Here is a 16,389-nt window from a genome sequence, read left to right as displayed (position 1 = left end):
GCCATAACTGAATTTTTCCTCTTGGAAAAAGGACTTCTAAGATGCAAGAACTATAATTAACATGAAAAACTTAACCTAAGATGCAATTATCCTAGACCTATCTCGATTGAAGGAAGGAGAAGTCTTTCTATCAATCAAGGGCAAGCTAATGATAAATGAAAAGAAGCATGTAGGAATTGGAATTGGAATGAAGGAATTAGATCAAGGAAATAGTTCACGAGATCTATTCCTTGTTAAAACAATTATCCACAATTAAATGCCTAATAAGTAGTTACTAGACACCTAACTGTAAATAGCTCCAATTCCTAATAACATATGCATAAGAACCGAAATATTCATGACATGATACTGAAGTAGTTCAAATAAAATGCCATGATGAAAAGAAAAATATTTATAACTGTAAACTGTTAGATAACTATCCCGCTTAAAGTAATAAACATTTGTTCTTATGCAAATTAGATTTAAAGATGCATTTATGATTAATTCTACAAGATAGATTGATCATAATTCTAAATGAATTAATGATTAACATTTAACAATAGTGCATAAAGCCAATTACTAAACTCATACATTAAAAATGCAATTGAAAAGATGAATAATTTATTTATTTCAATAATTGATGCAAACAATAATGCCATACAAACAATTGTAGAAACAAACTTTATTACAAAATTGAATCAAGTATATAAACTTCAAAGACTGTAATAGTGCAAATATCTTGCTGCTAGCACTCAATCTCTGTCTACAAAGAAGACCTCTACCCCACTGCAATAGTGCAAAATGAAATAGAACTCTTTCAGAAACAGGTTGAACATTCTAATAGAATTTAGCCTCCTCTCCTGGATTCCACCTTGGCGATAAAAATCCTTATATAATATGCGAAGAGATTATTTATATAGAGCTTGAGGTGAAATCATGAAAATATTAGCAACTCCACATATATCTCCACAACTGAGCAATTAAATCAGGTAATTATTTCTTTTGTTGAATCACAGGCAAAATGTCGATCGCCTCTGTTGATAAAGTGCCCAATTTATCTTGTTGTTGAGTTCAATTTGTTTTCTATCTACCACTACTAAGAAAAGTGCTAGACAGGCTTGCGCTCTTCACGATATTAGTATTCGTTTAAGCTTTTGCTTTGAATTCCTCTTCAGATCTCGACACATGGCTGAGTGGTTGTTGATCGAATGATCTATTCAAATCATACCTGGCATTTTCCTATAATAGGGAAATCAAAATTAGCCATGACGAAAATTCAATACACATATGACTCAAGACCTTTTAATTTTAATGAAGTGGATTTTCTATTAATAAGACAACACCCCCTGGAGGTGACAAGTGGCAAGAGCCGAGTGGTATCGGTGATAATCTCATTGCAACTTTAAAAATGATACAATGCAAAATATTTGCGATATGGGAAGCTCCGATATGGAGTGGATGCGAAATTCCAATTAGACCAAAATTAATACCATATTGGGTCTGTAACCAAATCGGCAATCGGAGGATAAAGTCATATCGACGATTTTACATATGTGACATTTCAATAATTCTGATATGAGAGTGGATGTGAAATCACATTCAACTCTTTTTGATAACTATATCAGATCCACAATATCAGAGCTTTGTTTCGACGATGTGATATCAGAGGTCTCATTCAAAAGTTTCCGATTAGACAGGTGAATACGAAATTCTTATTAATCAACATTAAAACACATATCGGATCTGGATATCGAAGGTTTGAAATGGTCGCAATATAACCAAAGTTGCGATATTGCAGATGCGATTTTGTATTAGATCATCGTAATAAAACAAATCATCTCCGCAATATTGGTGATTTTAAGACGTGTGCTATTACAAAAGTTCTGATGAGCGGACACGATTTTTTTATTAAATTGAACCTATAATTATATCGGGTCTAGATATTAGAGCGAATAGCGTGTTGGAGATCAGAGATCGGAGATGGATGATTATTGGAAGTTGGAGACTGGAGGTGCATGAATATCGGCAAATCAGAGCGGAGGCCTTTATCGCAAATCGATGATCGACAATGAATGATTATCGCATATAGATTAGAGGTTTTGAATGGAGACACATAACAAAAACACCGATATGGTATCTCCGATATGTTGGAGTGGAGTATGATGTGGCATGTGGGATCCTCTGACAATGATTATATATAATAATCAGAATTTGGTTTAAAATATAATACCTCGAAATCTTTTAAAAGGCATGCCACTTATGTGTTTCAGAGTTTTTGTATGTTTATTATTATAAGGAGCCAATGTCATATGTATTGGAGTTTTGGTATCGAAGAATTCTAAAAGAGTTCCTCTGATGTCATAACTCCGAAAACTCTGATATGACTCTATTATAAAAAGGTTTCTCCGACCAATAAACTACAACCACTGATAAATGAGGTTAGGACTTATGATATCAGATATTTTGAAAGAAGTCTTCTGATAGTAATAAGTCCTGAAGTTCCAATATGTCACAGCCACTTTTTGGAAAATATAACCACTTATAATAATAATAATAAAGATCTTGTTCTCGGGGCTAGAAATAATGAACATTTATACAATTGATTATGTCAGGGTAGTGAAAATATTCGATCATCGGCTAGGCAACATTTTCAAACCAAATGTCCAAATGAGGTCAAACAAGTTATGATAGGAAGATAAGAACAAAAAGAACTCATTTAGGTAAATCCAAACTATCAAAATTGAATAGTAATATGACCAACCATCCAATTAAAGGGTCCCCATAATGAGAATTAAGTGAATAATGGGGGGGTTTTTGAGTACTACAACAATTGGCGACACACTGGGAAGAACTAGTTATCTCTAGTTTATTATTAGTGAAATCCAAAAAAATGAAAAGGAGTAAGACTCAAAAAAATCAAAATGCTAAGATTTAGACTATATGAAATCCATGAAACAGTCAAAACATATTTTAGTCATTTTTAACATTTCTTGTAATGATCATAAGAGAAAGACAATGTTTACAACAACCATTAATTAATGACAGCATAAACTAAAGGACAAAAGTTTAGGATTGTGTTTAGTAAGAAATATGAACTCTCATTGTCATAGGTAGAGCCACTGTTGCCAGCAGGCGTTCATAGCCTCAACAAGGTTACCTTTTTAACCCAAAAGAATGTCAATATCCCATCTACTATTTAGTATTTCAGAGAAGACATATTTCATTAATAACTCTAAAAACCATTGTCCTGGCTTGGTGACCAGATATTGACAATGCCATTCACAAGTGTTGATAGTCATGAATAAGTTGGCTTGTGATGAGACCTCTTGTCTTACAACAAAGTGTTGTGAGCCATTATCCTGGCTTGGTGACCAGATGTGATAATGTCATAACAATCAAAGCTCATGATCATGGTAGGCTGGCTCTTTTAGGAGACCCCCTATCTTTCAGGTTTTTCACACAACTTTTAATTTATACTATGATAATTTGTGCTAATAGATGGGGAGACAAATCCTCTCCTTAAGAGATAGGATGACATGGAAGAGTTATAGAATACTAAACTTATATGTTGCTTTTTTGTCACTTTAGTAGCTGTTTTATAAGATAAGTTGTCGCAAAATAGAATTCTCTTATATTATAAAGTGAGATTATTAAAATGACAAGGAAACACAATAAGAGTTTCAAATCTAAATCTGAAAGATAGAAATTTGATGATTATTTTGATATTCTTCCTTTTACTAATGAACTTCATTGAAAGAGTAAAAATTTCCCATGTATCAGACCAAAGATGGATGTGAAAAAGCTCTTCAACTAAAAGATTTGGTAATATTACCAAGGGGATTTTCAAAGGGGAACAAAATGAAATGTTGTGAAATCAGATTTGAAAGTAGGATAAAAGAGAAATGCAAACCAAATTAAGAAAACAAACTATTGCAAACAAAATCATGAAATAGAAACAACTCAAACAAGATAAAAGTAATATCTTGACATAAGGCATTAAGATCTTGTTATGAATTTGTCAAGCAAAAGTGTTGTCTTGCTTAATGAGTTTCTCTTTCATGAATTTATTAAAAACTAACTAATGACGAGTTGTGATTAAAAATTGCACTTGAGAGCTTAACAAAGATTTATTTCCTTACTCAAATCTTGCTTTAAAACATATCACAAAAATGATAAGAAAAAATTCAAGTTAAGAAAATCTCCTTGAGTAAGGTTTGAAAGATGCTCCATTTAGTATTTATGTTTATCACAACTGACTTATTCACAAAAGCTGGATTAAACCAAAACCTGCAAAAAGACAACAAAATATAAGAAAGAAAAACTGGAGCAGAAAAGAACAAATTGAAATAAAAACACACAAATAGATGATAATAAAATTGCAAATGCATACCTGGAAGAATTTAATAGTCAGTTTACCTCAATGGATCTTTGTCTTCTTCCATGCATTTCTTTAGAATGTTTAAAATCATCTTTTTATTTAATCAACAAAAAGTTAACAAAAATAAATCTAATCTATTCCTAATCCTAATCTAGAAAAAAACAGATTATGACTAGGTAAAATCAAACTTCCAATGTAACCATTCAAGTGCTTTGTTTATTGCATGTACACACCAGTCAAATATCAGTAACAAAAGCACAATTGAAATAACAAAAGTAAATATGAATTGATTATATACATCTAAAAATAAAGTATGTACAAAGAACAACTTATTTACAAATAACTCATTTGAAAACCATCTCTCTTGGAAAGTTGTCTCTAAACAAATATCTATCAGATCATAAAAGTATGGATGTATATTTGTAAGAGATTCAAAACTAACCAAAGGAGAAGGTAGCAAGGCAGATTGTGAGGGAACATTCTCAAGAGTTAAATTTTGTCGACAATGAGATAATTGAAATGAAATGAACATCAAATTAATTTGAAAAAGAAAAGTTTTTTGATATTCAGAATTAAAATTTTGAATAACATATTCATTGTCTTTAGTTAATGCATCTCGAGGGTGTTCAATGCTAAGATATTGGACATGCCTGCATAAAATATCAAAAAATAAAACATAACGAAAGAATTGAAAGAAAGAAATCATAACCAATTTGCTATGGACATTAAAATTACAACATAATGTTACAGGGAAACTCTTGAACCTATCATTAAATTTAGTGATCGAATTGCCACTAAAAGAGAATTCCAACAAAATGCTATAGATGCAAGTTTCCAAAAGAAAATCAGAATAAAAATAAATTTCGATATGAATCTATTATAAAAAGGTTTCTCTAACCAATAAACTACAACCATTGATAAATGGGGTCAAGACTTATGATATTAGAGATTTTGAAAGAAATCTTCCGATATTAATAAGTCCTGAAGTTCCGATATGTCATAGCCACTTTTTGGAAAATATAGCCACTAATAATAATAATAATAATAAAGATCTTGGTCTCGAGGGCTAGAAATAATGAACATTTATACAATTGATTAGGTCAAGGTAGTGAAAATGTTCGATCATTGGCTAGGCAACATTTTCAAACCAAATGTCCAAATGAGATCAAACAAGTTATGATAGGAAGATAAGAACAAAACGAACTCATTTAGGCAATCCAAACTCTCAAAATCGAATAGTAATATGACCAACCATCCAATTAAAGGGTCCCCATAATGAGAATTAAATGAATAATGGGGGGGGGGGTTGTTGAGTACTACAACAATCTCCTATTCCAAATGGTGTGAGGTCTAATTGGGACTGCACATCGGGGAGACCCCCTTGGTTAACAAATTTCCAGCACTGTTAACAAAATGGTGCTACAAGGAGGGCCATACGACAGGCTGTGCCCATTGAGTATGATTTGAATATCCTATCCAAAATGGATCTTCCCCAAATCATAATCTCATGATGTTTTTCTAAAGAGCTTAAGCTTACCATCCATGCAGAAGTTTTCCATAACCTGTCCCAATTTAAGTTTGATGGCGAGGGTGAATTGACTCTTCGTAAATGTCTATTTCAATTTCTCTATTTTTTCCTTTCTAATGGAATACATCGCAAGGATGTTATGGCTATATTTCTCACCCTCACATTGGAAGGCCGTGTTAAGAGATGGTATCATACATTACCTACTGCTTTGATCTATTCATTCAACCAACTTGCGAAGGAGATTCATAAAGCATTTGATATGTATGATTACCAGGATGTTATTAAAATAATTAATCAACTAAGAATGAATCATAATGAATCAATCAAGGATTTTTGTGATCGTTTCCTTCACCTTTTCTATGAATTTCCTGAAGAAAATATGGATTAGTATTTATTTAAGCAAAATTTCAAGTGCTTGATTTATATCTCTTTGCAAAATGAATGAAAACCACCTGATGTTTCTGCTTCCCCAACTATTATAAACCATGAGGCACCCCTAATTTGATAGGAGGAACCTACTATTCCTTTTGTTCCTTATCGTCCTCCTTTTCCATTTCTGATGAGGGTGCATCCTTGCGAAGATAATAAAGTTGGGAGATATGCTAATCAAATTCCTAATCCATCTTCTCATTCTTCTTCCGCTTGTCATGACTCATATAAAATGGAGGAAATCGAAAAATGGCTCATGAAGCCCATGGTAAAGACTAACTCCTCCATTCAACAAGATTATGTTACCATTCATAACTCTAGTCTCGAATTTGATATCGATTTATGTTATCCTTTATCATCTACGTGCCATGACACTTTATACTGTGATCCACCTAATCAATTTTCTCCACCAACTAGTTTTCCACGCTCTCTTGATTTTCAATTTACTGGTTCAAATTGCGATTCGATAAAAGGCAATCACATTACATAGGTAGAGGAGTAGGAAGGTGAATATGCTTTCAATCTTTCTTCTATTTTTCAAAATCCTCCATGTCAAAACATTGTGCTTCCATTCTTGGATGATTCTTAATCTGCTAATCTCAATAGTGAATCAAATGTAATCAATTCTTTCAATCAATCCGTAGCCTTGGGTAACAATCATTCCAATGATGATGACTTTGTTGATGTATGCGATCAAGAATGCCTAGGTGCATCATTTGATATTTTGGTTTCTCATGAAGATGTTACTTTAGATCTATAATCTGATTTGGTCAAAGAAGATGTCCTTACCAAATTTTCCTCTTCACCTCACCATCTCTTTTGCTCTACTGTTTGCGATGCATCTAGTAGTGACGAAGATACTCCATGCTCCTAATTTTTTTCATCCGACGAGTTAACTTCTCAATTGACAGAAGGTAGTGAAATTATCCATGATGAAAATGAAAACAATGAAATCATTGAGTACTCTTTCCATCCCTCATCAACTCTTCTCTTGCATGAAGACAACTCTCCAAACCAACTTTCTCATGAAATTTCACCAATTCATACATCTTCAGATTTGCGATCAGATGAATCCTTCATTTTGAGTAATACGTCTATTGAAGTTGAAAAATCCAGTCAAATCAGTGACATAGATGGCTTCCATTCGGTGAGCAGTGGTCTTATTGAAACCAGTGGTAGCAACTATCCTCATACCATGCATGATCTGGTTCAATCTTCAAGATGCAATTTTAGAATCCTTGAAAGTTCTGTGACTTGTCAGGAAGTTGAGGCACTTCAACTTCTGTTAATGGTTATGTAAAGATCTTGCAACTCTGGTAAGCTCCCTTAACTAAGTCAGATCTAGTTTATTTTGCATAATCCTTCTCTTTGCATGGTTTTACTCGATGTAAATCTCTTTCTAAAATATAATTGGTATTTCAAATGTAATCTTTTAAACTTTTGAGATTTTGTTTTTGATTAGATTCAAGAATCTTCTTCAAGTGATCCATCTTCATGCAAATTTCTCGCATCAAACTTGGGTTTAGAATGTGTATCTCTCATAAAGTCATGGAATTGTGAAGTTGATAATTTTGAAGACTATCTTTGGCCAAAGGAATCATGCCTATTATATTCATCTCTTAACAATAAGCTCCCAATTTTTCTTGCGAATGATATATTGCCAACATTTCCCTTCATCGCACCTAAAATCCTCTTAAGTGATAATGAATGCACGAGTTATTGCGCAGATCAAATTATTCTCTGTTCACTATGTCCTGACTGGTCTCATGTGTTTGTTGTGCTAGCATCCATTTTAAATTCTTTCAATGATTATGATGCTTGTACATTTTGTCACCAGTTACAGAAAATGTTTTGTCACATTCGACTGGCGAGGAAGTTGGTTCAATTGTTTAGAGATTTCACAAAGCTGTTCAAATTGATTTATCTTTGTTAATTACAAACTAGGAATCTAATGCTTTAATCAACCCATATGATCATTATTTTGTCTTTGATGATTGTCATTCAACTTGTCATTTTCCCACCAGCACATCCAATGATAGTTGTTTTACATCCTTTGATCTTTATGGTTCAACATTTCACTATTCAGATATTTTTCGAGCATTTGAGGCACTTTAGCCTTCACTGATGGTTATGTCAGGTCCTCACTGTCTTGGCATGCTTGCTGAATATGATCAGATCTATTTTCCCTCATGAGATTCTCATCGTAATCCCATGCCTCTAATTGAATATTAATATTTTCAAATATTTCGAGGTTTTCAAGAGGATTATCATGAATTTTACGATCTAATCTCTGAATGGTTGGAATACTCTTACCTGGAAAGCTCTGTCGCAAATAATAAGTTTCAATCTTTCCTCGCGCTTGTTAAGAAGTTCAGTGTAGATGGAGACACATCCGCGAGAAGCTTCTAAGGATTATTGAATGATGGTTCTCGTCGAAAGGGTAAGAATGCGAATTAGTTGAAAGTAGTAACTATGACATATTTCTGCTGATATGCAAGACCTTTGGTTTTTTGTGCAAGTTATACAGGATCTTATCTTTTCCATTGCACATTTTTTTATATTTGTTTTAATTGATCACATCTTTGTGATTTAAGGATGGGAATAATTACGGTGGCTACATTGAAAATTCCATTATACGTGACCCTGATCTTGTAGCTGATTAGGTTAGGAGTAGGTCTAGTTGCATTTTAGTTTACCTGCAGATTGATCCTGCATTCATTTCCTGTAGTTTGTCTTGTGTTTTCTGGTTTTGGTTTTGCATCATGTTTTTCTTTATCCACTTTATGTATTTTGTTTTGGTTTTGTTTAATTTTTGTGTGTTGTCTTTCCTTTCATTTTGTGAGACCTTGCATGAAGATGCCCTATTGGCTCAAAAGGGAATGTGGCAAAATATAAAAGGAATTTTTGACACTACAACATTTGGGTATCTCTCTGTCCTTCTTCCTTGTCTTTGTAGCATCTTTTGGTCGATGATGTTTTGAAAGAAAATACGATCATTGTGTTAAGAAAGCCTTGTGTCAAACCATGATCTCCATGTTTATTTTGGAAACCTAATTCCTACTCTCATATTTTTATGTTTTAATGTTTTCAGGCTGACCAAATCAAGTAGAGAAGGACAAGGGGAAAATCTAAATGAGAAACATGATATCAGAGGTCTTATATATGCTTCTCTGAAGGGATAACCTCTCCTGATATTAATAAGTTAGGATCCATCTTCCACCCATGAAATAAATAAGTGCCAATGCACAATCCTATATAAAATAATAAATAAAGGCGAAAGAAGAGAAAGGATTCTTGTGCAGAGAGGTGAATCAAGAAACTCTATCGGGGTACTGTACAGTCTTGTTGGAAGCGAAGCAATGTTTGTGCCCCTGAAGTGACTCCACCGGGTTACTATCTAGGCCTACTGGCAGCAGAGCAATGCCATAGATGAAAAAATATACTCTAAAAATCTAAAGGTTGCAACTTCATTACCCTATCCTGATTTGAAACATTGGGTGATCACTAATCTTGTGTTTGTGATTAACTGAGTAGAGGAATCAATGGGACTATGTTTATGCACAGGGTAAATGGGGAAGCCATGCTAATGTCAACAATGAATCAATACTTCATGAAGAACTAAACCCTGCACAAAAGAATTGACCAAGGTAGAGAAGTTGGAGTTCTACCAGTGTGTCGGCAAGTGTTGTCGTTGTGACAAACACCCTTCAAAATTTTGCGTAAACTCAAAATTGAGAGCCTACTATGGATCTTATGATCGGTTGTTGCGTAATCACTTCTTGGTCAGTTGATGATTTTTAAGCGTTGTTCTTGGATTAGAAGTGTCAAAATCACTTACTCACACATGCTTAGTTGGCAACAAGTTCATGAGTGAATTATTTTTCACAAGCTTGAACAAGCATAGCATAGTCCATCAAGAATGTGCTTGTCCAATGTTCAACCCATGTAAGTAGCCAGTGCACACTAACATTGACAATCCTTGACTTTGTTTGCGATCATACCTCTATTTTGGCGAGTTTCTCCAACTGTCGCTTTTGCACACTTTTACTGTAGAAAGTGTTTCTTTTATGTTTACGACCGTCATTTTTTCTTGATTTACCTTTAATTAGTGTATTTTTAATGTTATCTTTACCCTGGCATGTTTGGTTTTCATCGTCGTTCACATATCACAAATGTCGTTATCACTTGTGTTTTCATCTAGCAACTGTTGTCTTTTGGCATGGGAATTTCGCTCGTCATGTAAAGTGGAGCTTTAGTTTATTTCAAGGGGAAATATTTGTGATAATGAGTTTTTATTATCATTTAGGCATGTTTTGCACTCATTCCCAAAGTTTCATGAACTTTTGCACAAGTGTCGTCGTAAAGTGTATCTTTAGTGTCGCACTTGTCGTAAGCTGGTGCAAAGGTTGTTGCAGTAAAGAAAGTATGTGTCCAGATGATATATGTTATGTCATTAAACATCTAAGTGTGTGATCATAGTCAAGTCTTATAACTATTCATATCAGTTTCACTGATCCCACACTTAGCCAAATTTCAGAAAATTCCTAGCAACTTAACCTCATATGTACTTCCATAACTACACATCGTGCATTCCCAACTGTCATGCTGCAACCTTGCCTCTTGAAACTACACAATGTGTAGTTCCTACCTCCCAAGACTATGCACTGTGCAATTTTAGTGCTAAAGCCCTAACCTTGGCCTAAAAAATTGTGCAATTAAGCCCTCCTACCTGGTCCCAACTGCGCATTGCGCAATCTCTGAACTCAAGCTTGAACCCTAAGCTCTTGTACTGTGCAAATGTGAAATTACTAGGCCTGATTTGCCTCCCAAAAATGTGTAGTTGGTTGAAACAAAGAAAAACCCCTCATCCTGGCTCACTGATTCCCAAAACTGCGTAATTTCTCTCTCCTACCAAGCCAGAACTGCGCATTGTGTAGTATCAAGGTCAGGGCTCAGCCTTGAGCTCCTAAAATATGAAATCACCCAGTCTCCTCTACCTTCAAGAACTACGCAGTTGTTTGAATTAGTGCCCAACCCCTCAACCGCCCTCACTGAGCTCCCAAACTGCGTAATCTTCTTCCTTAGTCCATCTTGAATTGCATATTGCACAATATCAAGGCTCAAGCTTGACCCTTGACTACCTGAGCTGTGCAACTCCATAGTAATTGAGCCTCTCCCTTGGCCTACCACCTAGTTCTGGCTTAGTATGTGGATCATCATGCAACATCTTAGACTAGGGGTTTATCAGACTGATGTCATCTTGTCATGAGTGGATTTCAGATGCATGAACTCTATCATGCTATGGAAAGATGATGAAGAAGGAGTGGAGAAGGAGGACATGACAGAAGACATATAAGGAGTTGAGGAGATAAGATTATCATCAGACAAGAAGATGAAAGAACACTATATTACAACAGAAGACCAAAGATCAGGACTGCATGAAGACTCCATCTGATTCACAATGCTTTGGAGGGTATATATTAAGAACAAAGCATATCTCTCATGAAGATGAAACATTGGACACATCTCTTATTGAAGACATATACCATGGAGAAATAAGAGTGGCGTGACATTGCCATGTCATCAAGCAATCTATGTCAATAGTGTCATGTCATGTCATGTCATGAGTTGTCATATGCCATGTTATCTCAAAATCAGACCCTGATAGGCTGCTGGTCAGGTTGATTCTAAGTAACTATTTCAAACCTACTTTAGGCTGAGGCTTAGCCTCCTCAACCTGAGAGGGCTCTCTCTGGGTGTAATAATGATTTTGATTAAAAATAAGATGGCTAACTCTTGTAGAACAACTGTGACAAATATGAATGCTGGAAATACATTAAACTAGTATCCATTGGGCCTATGGAGTCAACAACACTTCAATATAACAAAGATCTTGACCTTACATGGAAGTCAGGGCATTCAGCATTTGAATATTCAGAACATACACTCATATGGAACCACACAATCTATAGATGCATACAGGAAATCAGAGCACATTCAGTGAATTCTGAGTGATTATACATCCATACCACTGTAAACAAAACTAAGAAAAGGACAACATCACACATTCTGAATATAAGAAATCCTTCATGAATCCTGAGAAGTAAAATCAAAATTATATTACTGAAAGTGAGTCTTTACATAAGCCAAATACTATGCTCTGTTATAAAGCTTTTCCAACCCTGATTACATTGCTGTTTCAGCTATATATAGAGTTCTTATTCTAACTGATCGATATTCCTCCTCAAGCATGAGGGGAATTCGAAAACTACTTCTAATGACACCTATTTACCCTTTAACTAACTAATAAATACAACTGACTATTGACTGGAGTTTTTAGAGATCTAAATCAAGTAGGATTCTAACACTGTGACAGTCTTGGTCTACAATCATCTTCGTTCTTTGACATCTGGTTCCCTTCTGGCGGTGGCTGTGATGGACCTTTAATGCTTCATGTTTGATCTTCAATGACACATCTTTTCCATTGCCCTGAAACATATGAAACTGTCCCTGTGTATCGGTCTTTAGTCTGCCTTAATATATCCGGATCCAACGAAGTATATCCTTTATCTTTTAATTACCCCAAAATGGAGCAAACTGCCACGTCTTTGATGTGCTGTCCACCGTTTGCATACGTGAAAGCCAAAATTTTTGCAAACTGTAACTGTTTCACATAACCTGAAGTGTGATAAATATGAAATATGCTTCCTTTATGACAAAAATCCAAAGTTGGATTCGAATGCATATTATCTCCACGTGTCTTGACCTGGTTAACTGTTAGATAGCTTCAGATGATGCCTTGTATGCCTTTTAGATGTTTCCCTTTCAAAATTCCCGCTTATAATTCAAAACTGCTTGATTTGCGTTAAAATCATCACCTACAGCAGTTTCGTAGCGCGCTACGAAACTGCTGAGTTTTTTAAAAACACAGTCTTCCTTTCATAGCTAAATGATCGCCAATGTTCATGGCTTAAGCACCTTACTCCCTTGATTGTTTTGAAAAGATTTGCTTGCAACTTTTCAAGAAACAGATATTTCTCCTAAGGAAAAGATGCAATGACATCAATAACACCATTGACTGTTCCAAATATAACTGTATGAAGTTGGCTGGTACCTCACTGATTAATGGATGCATTGCCTGTTTGCCCTTTATCAGTTGCAATAGCATTTCCAGAATGACCAGCTGAATCAGGTGCTCCACAAAGAAATAGCCCATTCCTCCATGTAACACTTTCTTCAATGACATTCTGACATCAATATCATTCTCTCCAGGTCTAATCACATCAAACTCAAATCCTAACTTCTTCCCTGCCTTTTAAAATTCACTTCACACAGCTGGTGCTTTGGCCAAAGGTATGGGAACAACCTGTAAATGAGCATGATTAGCGATCCTTAGATTCAATTACTTTTCAAATACAATCATTGCATTTCCATGCTTCCTGAAAAAAAAATCTTTTAAGAGTATGCGCAAGCCTCTGTAATTCACTATCTGCATCTGGAGGCAGGGAAAGAGTAGAAGGTAAATGTTCAAAGGAAACTATCAAAACATGTTCTTCAACTAATGGACTATTAACTGTACATCAAAAGACAATCCTATGGCCGAGAACTGAATTCCATAGGTGTCCACGAAGACTCAGCACGCATTAGATGCAGTTTTTCAACAAAAGGCTCCAAAATTTTTGCTTCTTCCACTGGGGCAAAGGCCATACAAATACTAAGCTCTTGGACGGCTTCTCCATAGCGTCTGCTATGGTATAAAAGCATGCCATGGTCTCTCCGCAATGCCCAGTTATGTGGTTGAAGAATGAGAAGCCTCTCGGATGACATAATGGACAATCTCAATTCTTGGGGGCGCAATGTTAAAGCATTTGAGTTATCAAACTTGCTGGGCTGGTCAGAAGTATGGTGCACTGGTCGAAGAGGAGAAGTTAGCAATAAGCCAGGATGAGCCCTTGATGCACACTTCCAATAAAGCCTTTTTAGATTTTCCAAAGCAACTGCAATTATGTCTCTGTTTGATCCAAGCTCAATATCTGGAAGTGATATGCTGTTCAAATCGAAAGCTTTTGATCCAGGATGTTTAACACAACCACCATTTACTTTAGCAAACCAGCTTTCTCCTTCAGATAGTTGAAAAAGCTCCTCAGTGTATTCAGTTTTGGGCCATATAAAAAATTCTTCCCCAACACGAGCTCCTACAATAGTAACTCCAAGTCTTCGGCAAACTTCAATATATATTATGCTTAGCATTATTCCACTTCCAAATGCAAATTTTAGCACTTGATGCAAGTATGACTGCTTTGGATTGTTAAGAAGAGATGATCTAGTAAAGCCTCGTAAATAAAAAAGAACAAAATTCACCGCCTCCAAAACTTGCAACAAATGGCACCCAATTTCTTTTGATACTAACTCTGCTTCCACTTGTTTTGCTATAATGTCAAGCTCAGACAACCGTGCTGTAATGCTTCTGCCAGCTAGCGGAAAGGCATCTAAGCTTGCCCATTCGTAGGTAACCTTTGACAGACTGGGACCTTTGACAGACTGGGAGCTTCTCGCCCCTCCTTTACAACTGCTCGAGCATCCATATCTCGATTATAAGACATAAATGCTTCATCCTCAACAGCAATCAATAACATAGCCTTTGCAAGAGAAATCTCCCTATCTTTTAGACCAAAAGAAATCTCATCACAAAACTTTTTCCGTGCATTCTTAGTTTATTGAACTTCACATATCCACACCATGACGACTGACTTTGGCCTTTATATTCCCATGTAGAAGCAGAATGGGATGCAATGAAACATGAAACTTTTTCAACTGGAGCTCTGACCACAGAAAAATTGGATACAGAGGTACCCATCTTCATCTTTACCGGAGGCTTGAGAAAATATTCCTTATTTGTATCTACAGGCGTACAATGGACTAGCTCTGGAACAGATGAAAAAGAAGATGACAAAATCATCACAAGCCAAGAAACTTTCAACTGCTTGAAATAATACTACGCTCCTTCAGAAGGGAATCCAAATTCTCTGAAACTTATCACCAAATAAGAAACCCTTCGCTTATAAAAAGCATCGACTAAACTCGGTTTCAAATACCTTGGCTAGCGCGTAGTAGAAAAAATCCCCTACATTCACTACAAGATGAGTATCTAGATTAGGGCTTGACAAGCAAAACCAGCAGGGCTGATGTGTATTAGACACTGTGTTTCTCCTTTTCTTTCCAGCATCTGGGTCATGGCTAAATCTGTCGTCATCCCCTTTATCGCATCTACCCTTTTTGACAAAATCAAAGCATATGCGGGGCGGAAGCAAATCACTACACCTACCATCATCTGAACCATGGCGAAACTTGCACTCTGCACCTCTTTCACATTTACCCTTACTGATAAAATCGAAGCATGCACCTTCTGAGAACGGATCTTTGTTACATACAAACTGCTGAGGCTGATTGGCGAAAGCAGCTTGTTCTATTGGTTCATTTTCTTCCTTTCAGGCATGAGTCTCGAATTCTTAGTAGATATCCATCAACAGAAATAGGCAGAAGGGCACCCCAGTCAACAATGGCTTCAACGCGCTCCGGGCCACCGCATTGAGGCTCTTTCCCAGGCGGTCCAATCCGGGTATTGTTAACATTAATAATGTTATGGCCTTTGCTACTGCAGTGTACCCATGATGGCCACATTTAGACTGCAATTCTCTTGAACCATCATCACGGAGCTCCCTTTTGTATAACTAAATCTTTTGATTGACGCCAGCAAGCAACTTTCCATTAAATGCATTCAGATCGTAAACAGAACCCTTTGTCTCCTTCTCAACAACAACTGCAACATGTGCCAGTAGCAAGACACCTAACGACCTAAAACACAGCGGATTCTGATAAGTATGACAGCTGGGTGAGATTTGCTATGGATCAGCACAAAATCACCTAGACCGGGCTTCTGTGCTACGAAATCACATGAAACATGTTGCGCTGCGAAAACACCTAAAACTGACTTATGCGCTACGAAATCACTTAAGGAGCTTTGTAGCACATAATAACCCTTGAACAAAGCTGACACATGGAAATTGTGTGAATT

General features: G+C 35.9%; 1 pseudogene; it reads right to left on the bottom strand.

Moving 5' to 3' along the window:
• Window positions 1-13,887: 13,887 nt before the first annotated feature.
• On the bottom strand, window positions 13,888-15,022 carry LOC149172073 (uncharacterized; annotated as a pseudogene).
• Window positions 15,023-16,389: the final 1,367 nt, after the last annotated feature.

The sequence above is a fragment of the Pinus tabuliformis genome, chromosome 4_2 (assembly GCF_031772625.1).
Source record: "Pinus tabuliformis cultivar Carrire ecotype Pingquan chromosome 4_2, CPIR1, whole genome shotgun sequence".
In the NCBI taxonomy this organism is placed as follows: Eukaryota; Viridiplantae; Streptophyta; class Pinopsida; order Pinales; family Pinaceae; genus Pinus; species Pinus tabuliformis.
This window is presented reverse-complemented; position numbering and strand designations above follow the sequence as displayed.